We start from the raw sequence: 8,292 nt of genomic DNA on the forward strand, positions 1-8,292 counted from the left end.
ACTGCATGAGAAGCAAGCGACGAACCCCTCCCTTTTGGTCGATAAACGACAAACATTGGCTGAGCGGGTTTTAGGTATTTTTTTTTACGCAACCTGTACCAAACGCATCTCGCAATGTCATATGCACACACAATAGCTGCTGCACGCTCTGCCCGAAGCATCATCATACATCTCCCTCACCGTCTCAAACACTGTACGGGGCGAAGAACAAAAAACAAAGTTCTCACCGGTACGATCGTTAAAGTCACTCGGCAGCCGTGGGGAACAAAAAATGTAAAGTTTGTAAAGGGTTTTGATTCACTATGACCACCCGGAGGACGGGCACAATGCTTCCCTGAGGTTCTTGCTGTGCAACAAAAAAAACTCCAAAGCCCCCCGGCCTGTTCCACCTTGCCGCTCGGCCGCTTCCTTCCACCAAATCGAGTCGCTAATCGATTTTTAACCCAACCGCTTGGCCCACGTTTAGCGGGAGCGATCGTCACCCATTGCTGGTACGCCCTTCCAGTTGGTCCACGTTCGCAGGCCTTTTGTCTCTGCAAGATTATCTCACGGATAATCTTCATGCCCGGTTGGCCCTTGCTGGGTGCGAGGGTTTGCTGAATGTGTCAAAATGCTTCTGTCTATTGACGGTAGCGAACAAAACGGTACCGTGGCATGCAGCGTTGCAACAGCCCGGTCCTAATCGCCCGATATGCTAATAATTCGTGCATCAACTCGATCGACAGCTTCATTAGAGCACGTTGCGTTGTTTGTACACACGCGTTTTTGGAGGATGTTGCGAAAGTTCCATCCGGGGACGGGAAGTTTCTCAACACCGCCGAAGAGGACACCTCCTTTAGGGTGGGTTTTCTATCGTCTTCTATCAGTTGAACCACAATATTCGTGTGTTTTATTATAGCGAATAAGCAAACTTTGGTTTCAGCCAGAGGTATTTCTGTCCTATCCCGAGGTGCCTACCACCTCAGTGGAGAAAATCGAAAATTCCGTAGCAAATGATATTAACTTGCCAACCTTGAACTTCGTCATCGGCTTCTCGCACACGGTGGCGGTGCGTGAAGATGATCGTCTTCACAACGTGTTTCTTGATCGTTGGCGATGGTTCTTCTTTTGTTGTTATTATGCTTCTACTACAACCTCTAGGCTTTTTAAATTCACATTATTTACGCGACGTGCGCGCGCGTGCGTGTGCTCAACACACACACCCCGCGGTGTATGGTTGAGTCCGCTGGCTTCTTTTCTTCGGTCATGTCTTTTTTTATTCCTCCCCTGCACGATCGTAAAGGATCGGAAAAAACGTTTAATGTTGCCACCAGGGTGCACGAATAAAATTAAGTTAACATTAAAAAAAATCATACACATTCGAGCTGCACGACCTTATGAATGTTGTGTGATCGTTTTTTTTTTGTCTCTGTGTTCATGTGCGAGAGATGATCGACTCTGCTCATCTTCGCCGGAAGGGAGCATCTTGTCGCATGTGGCTAAGCGAGGTTGACCTTAAGCCTGGAAACACCAAACACTGGTCGCATACCATCGGCAAAGACGGCCACCCTATAAGGGACAAATCTTCATCGAAAGGGTTTTCTGCCGTGCCGCGGAAGTGAAGACCTTGTGACGCCTCCAAAAACGGTCGTGGGTAGTCTAGTAGACAGCTTTTTCGGTGGTAATTTGAAACGGGCACACTCAAAAATATTCTCCTTTTGTTCGGCAAAACAGGGCTATCAAATAATTGTCTGGCCTTTGAAGAGAATTTCCAAGCTGAAGCTCCCGCACACGACATTTTTATCGCCTCACATATCTGACACTTTGAATAAAAAAAGCTTTGTCCCCAAAATAGACGCGCTATTCAAACAGTAAAGCCCTTCGAGCAAACAAACCACACTCGATTGAATAAATCAAACGAGGCAAATTAAAGCTTCCTCGTTGGGGTGATGATTAGAGGAGAAGATTTATATACGTACGGAACAGCAGCATAGATAGCCCTAGACGGTTCTATCTTCTCCGCTGCTAGGGCAATCGCTCTACGCACCAAACGGCGATGGTAATCTTCTAGCCGTAATCTAGCCAGACTATCTCAACTCAATCGTCAAGGTTAGCGCTACAAGCATTCGCTAAGGTGATTAGCTTGTGCCGTCGGAATGCGTTGATCAGCTGTTTTGTTCGTGATCGGATGAAGTTAGAAGAACAAAATTCGACTCATTTTGCGGATGTTGCTTTTTTCGACGAGTTCTATCAAAGCACTTGGATGGATATCATTTATAAAGTCAAAGAATCGTGAGGTCAACACCAAAATTGACATCACTCCGGGAAGTGAGTCAAGGGTTTCGCTGAAAGCTCACACAATAGCACAAGATTAATTTCGACATCCACATCGCATTTCAATAATTCCATGTATTTTATCTTGAAGTTAATTGTTTACGTTTAAAATGTTTTAAATTACTTCTTTATTAGCAATCCACTTTCCTCGATTGTTTATAGTTTTTGCACTGTTTCTCCCCTTTTGTTTTTTGCTCTACTGCAATGCGCTAATTGCAATTTAACACCATCAATCAACCATCGTATAAACTCTCTCTTTTTGGAAATTATTGTGTCATCGGCCAATTAGTAAAGTCCCGATAATTTCCCATCACACAACCGGGTGGGCACCCCCAAAGTTGCTGTCGCTGAAGAACAACACTTTCATTGGGAACACAAGGAAAAGAAAGCTTTCGAGTGGGATTGCTTGCCCCAACCATCGATCTGCTTTACGCTTCTATTGAAAAGAAGGTTTACATCGAATTCAGAAGGTGTGAATTGGTTGATACGGAACAAAGATCAACGATTGTTTTTTACAATGTAAACATGCTTGCAAGCGGTTTGAACTTTCATGCTCTAGTGCCATACCCTGACCAGTTATGCAACTCGGCCCTCTGAAATCAGAAGATCTGTAACAAGTTGACCCTAACTACGATTGCAGATGGTTGCAGCATCTCCATCCTGACCTAGGGTACGAAAAGATGTATCAAACTGCTTCGAACTAGGTCAATTCCAAGCATCCAAGCAAAAATAGAGAGAAAACGCTGAAAAAGAGCAGATTTCGGGTCGTCTATAAAAATCGATGCAAGGAAAAGGATTGAACAGCCACTACACTAACAAGTGGGAGACCTGGCAACGCGTGGAAACCAGTTCCTCTCGGTTGCATAATGCCCCAATGTTTGCTATCCATCGTTTTTCCCTGTAAAATCCTTCCAACATTCACACCGAAAAGGGATGGAAATTAAAACCTATTTGAAACAGTTATGCTAAACCGATTTTACATTGTAAAAAGGCTGAGCAATCACACATCCCAGCTTGGATAAAATTTTGCAATCGAATTCCAAAACCCTTCTCGAGCTGAATTAATTTAGATGTTATAAAATAAAAATAAAACCCCACCCGAACGAAACCATTCGGCAAAGGCACGAACAAAACGCACGTATTTTTCTAACCACCGAAACGAACCTGTTGTCGATGCGTCCTCGAGAGGATGCGAGATGGATTGGGTAACGTGCGCCCCAACGTGGAGGCTTTCCTCCAAAAATAGCGATTGATTAAGCGCTATCGAGAGATGCCGGCAATGGCTTGTGCGCGTTTGCCTGCCGTTTCGTCTTCAAACTTGACCTTACCAATCGTGAGCATACGCACCGGTTGGCTATCCAGTTTTGGGCTAACCGTTTTATACATTTCACGGGGTGGGATTTTTCATAATTTTTCGTCTATTTTTTCCTGCTGGGTGGTCAAAGGTGCTGTTCCGATGGTACAGCATCGCATCCGTTTGATCAAACGAGTAAAAGTTTGGGGCTGAATGTTTTGTACGTCGCTGTCTTCACCCGGCTATTCAACGCTTTGACACAATGCGTGCTTTGCACGGTGTTTAGCAAGCGTAAGAAGCCGCAGCGTGTAACCGTGCTTGGGTGAAAAATAGTTATTCCGGCTGGCATTGAGCTTCTGACTGGGCCACCGAACCAGGTAAATCACTCATCGACGAGCGGGTTCTTCGATGGGTTTGACCTTTCCCTTCAGCCTTCAGCGATAAAAGATGAACACGAATGCGTGTCCAATCGCACCTGGATTGAAATTTCATGTGTAGATAAAATATTGTTTTCAAAACTTTGCCTTTTCTTGCTGAGGAAGACCAATTCCTTGAGGCGAAACGAAGCTTCCAACGTGGGTGAGTGTTAAATTTTCCTAACAGCGAATAAATGACTCTTTTAACGGGTATCATTTTACCCCGTTTACACAACGGGTGGTGTCAGGTTTTACTATCCCATTCGAAAACGATCAATTTTATGTGTTCAATTTAATTTTGAAACTGATGCAACAAGCGCTCCAGATATTAGAAAACTAATAGCCAAGCTAATGATAGTCGTTAACCACTTTTCGATCTGTTGTCACACGATGGTGGTGGTGTGATAGCCTACAGGGCAAACAGGAATAAAGTGTCAATTACAGTTGCATTATTTAATGCTAACACGGCTCTGGTGGCAACCAACGAAGGAGACAATGCTTTTGCAAGCGGATAACAACATCAGCTCGATCTAAAACCGATCCCGACACGATTACAGACCCTGACCATGCCCTCGGGGTGAAGATTATGTTTTCTTTCGGGGTTTTTTTTCTTCGCCCCCTTGTTTTCCCTCATCCGTGCCATTTCAAACTTCGAGATTTGGATTTTCAAACCATGCCAATCGCACCAGGATCGCAAGGCGAAAAACAAAAAATAATATTCATCGTGGCGTAATTAATGATACTCTAATATTATGTGTTCGAACCGACACAGCCGACACGGTTCGGGATAGGAAGCAGGGCAGCAGCCACTCATAACTCGCAGCCCCAGTCCGAGCGGACGCGCGTATAGAAATGGATACTTTCACAAACTTTTTCCAACGCGGTCACATGCGGTTTTGCAGGGTACGCGATTCTCGGCACAAGCGTCCGGTGCAGATGGTGAAAGAAGCAGATCAAAGTCAACGATAATTGAAAGTGTTTAATCAATTTCGGATTAACTCGAAATCCGTTGACACGCTTGCCCGCGGGCTGTCGCTGGTTTTGTCCAGGCTCGGTCGGACGGCGTGATCGTTTTACGGAGGGTAGTTACGATGGAAGCCGCACGTTCGCACAAAACGTTTGACACGGGCTGAAGATTATGGAGCACCAAAAATTAGACTGATTTTTAACCCCTGACAAGCGGATGTGTCATATCTGGGCACATTTTACGATCAACCGATGATGATTGTGGGGGAGCGTTTGATACAATAAACGTTGAACGTTGTACAATACATTCAACAATTGTATTTTATTGCAATATAGAAGCTATTAATCGAACAACTGAATTGAATTGGTCAAATTGGTCAAATTGACTTAATTATTTTTTTTTTTCAAAAAGGGAAGATTCAATTAGACGTTTGTGTAACAGCTTCATCCATTATAAAAAAAAGCATTCTAAAAATTTCGAAACCACCGCAAAATACATCAATATTCCGAAAGAGTGGTCCAAGTGATGCCTTATCCACTCATCGCTAATATGGCGAAAATTAGTATTTGCTGCCGAAGACAAACACACTGCAGTTGGCATGGTTCACCACTCAATTCAAACAGCATTATCACGAGCATACCACCCGATCGATTTTCACTGTGTGCAGAAAAATAAAATCCCGGATCACAGCATCGTTGGCCCAAATTATCCACCCCCCAAGGAATCCAAAATTTTTAACGAACGTTCGTCGCTTTTCGCTGGTTGAAGTCTCCTTCATTTTTTCCGCTTTAAAATACAAATTGTCGTCACCGTGTGCACTGAAATTCAATCTTATCCGTACCATACAGTCACAGAATTTATGTTCACTTTTCCCGCAGAACTTTAGGCACAATTTGTCCTTATTTTGCTATTTCCCATAACTAAATTGATGCTTACTTTGAAATATTCTCACAATGCTCCAACTAGACCAGAAAAAACTTGTCACGAAACTTCAAACTGCACTGCTGTGCTGCACTATTTAGATGCAGCGAACAGAACACAACACACAACTTTGGTCGACTTTCGCTTTCGTTTCACTTTCCGCGTTCGGAGCACGGATAACGGTTTATGCTCGTAAAACCGAACCTCTTTTCTTTTTTTTTATTTGCACTTGCTTTGTTCTTTGCCCGAATTGATGCGGACTTTTATATTTTTTCTTCTCCTTTTTTTTTTTTAAAAAGCTGCCAAATCACTGTGCAATCACCGTGTGGTCCATGTAAGGCCCGGCACAAATTCTGGTCGCTTCGTGCCCGGGTTCGACGAAACCAGGCGAGTCGCTAAAAACGAACGATTTTGGTGAACGATCACCTAAACTATGAGTGCGGGTCGCCAAGATCAACACTTTATATATAGCCCCGCGCGTGCCGGCGGCGGGGATTTCCTTAGCGTCCGGGGTGCCCGGTCGCGTCCAATTTGTGCGATCTTTCTCTCGCAACCCGGCCTGGGCCTGGTACCGGACGCAACGCGGGAGGAAGGAAGATGAATCCGGCGGGTGGAATTTGGGCACGTGAGTGCCCGGCGCTCCGGGGCTCCCCGGGTGAGCGCCCGAGTGGCCTAGAAGTTACGGTCGTCATCAGCACCGCCGGTCGCGATCTTTGCAATCTCCCATTCCGCAGGCACAAGAAGACGCACGGGATAAACACGCGCCGTACTCTCGCGAGACGGAACCCAAACCGACACTCACTCTCAGCAGCGCGGTGCGAACGGCAAAATCGAAAGACTCACGAGCCCTGCAAACGACGAACCCGTCGCAGCTTCTCGTGAGATACGCACGGAGCCACTCAGCAACGAGCGAAAGATGCAAATTTCTTATTCACCTCAGCATGACGATTGTTGACAGTGGAACCGCATTCAATCCGCAGCGCTAAAACACGGCCAAGAGTCACACTCGGCCAAACCGCCCCAAGTGCAAGCGGCAACGTTTACGGAATTGATTTTGCTTTGCACAAAAAGCAACCTATTGATGTGCTCCATTATTGAACGGTGACTGTGCGATGTATTGAAACCCTCGTATGCAAAACCAAGCACACCAGATAATGCGTTCCACCGATCCACATCGGTGGCATCGGTGACGAAAACATGTGTCAGCGTGTGAATTGGTGAAGAAAAATTGATCACTTAGCACAATGCCATTATCGCGCTTGTCATTGTCCATTTTTTCTCGGTTCATTTCGAATTAATGACAACCCAATCAGGTGACCAATTAAAACCACACCACAGTGCGCTCCCGTACGCTCTACGTGCCATCCAGCAGCGAGGTTGATTGATGCACTTGCGCTCGTTTAAACGAGAATGCAGCAGCGGTAATCAATTGGCGATTCTTACGACCGACCGAGGTACCGGGACCGGGCTGCCATGCTGCAGAACTATCGATGTCACCGATCCGATCCGCACAAGCGATTGACCTCTTCTTGCGGTTTTCTTGTGCGCATCGTTGCCTCGATCTTGACAGCATCCTTCGATCGGTGATTTTTCATCCGATCGCTACCAGAACCTAGCCACCGGTTCGTACTTTGTCTGGATGGCAGCACGGTGGCACCGGGCTTTTCTTCGCTGGTATACGAAGTTCGGAGTTGGGTGCGAGTAAACATTTTAATTGATTCCACCCCGGCATGGTGCGATCCGGGTCCCAGCATTCCAGCCCGGCAGACGAGTAGGTGAAGGTGACTGGCGTGATTATTGAGCCGGATACAGTTCACATACCGAACTTGAGTGTCCTCAAAAAACAGAAAAGCGTTCGGTGTATCCAACGGGGGACCTCCAAGAGGGGTTTTCTTTCAGCTTAATCTATCGACTGGCATTGAAGCCCCTCAAGACAGGGTCATAAATTGATCGTTCTTATTGTGGCAAAGTAACTAAAACGGTGACTAAGCAACATGCACCTTCCATGCTGCCTGTTGTTGACCTGACCGAAACACTTGTCCATCGTTTTGTACCGTAACCGTAGCTACGGTGCAGTCGATCGCGCTTAAGCACATCGTTGCACTTCCATAGACGGTTGGTAATGTTCAGGTTTTATTTCCCCTGGTAACGAGTCATTTTAAACTCAACAAAATCATTTGCGAGTAGTGTACGGTAGAGTAGAGTCTGGTCCGGACCTAGAAAGAAAACTTCTTGAGACATTGTTTATGGGATGCATTATCCTTCCGTTGATTGCTGAGTGTCTTCTATGGGGGAGGACATTATAAAGATAAGAAAGAGTAATTTCTGCCCAGGAATATATTTTATCTTCCAGATTGTGCCATGCTAGTGCTTTATGCTCA

This window comes from Anopheles marshallii, chromosome 3, assembly GCF_943734725.1.
Source record: "Anopheles marshallii chromosome 3, idAnoMarsDA_429_01, whole genome shotgun sequence".
Lineage (NCBI taxonomy): Eukaryota > Metazoa > Arthropoda > Insecta > Diptera > Culicidae > Anopheles > Anopheles marshallii.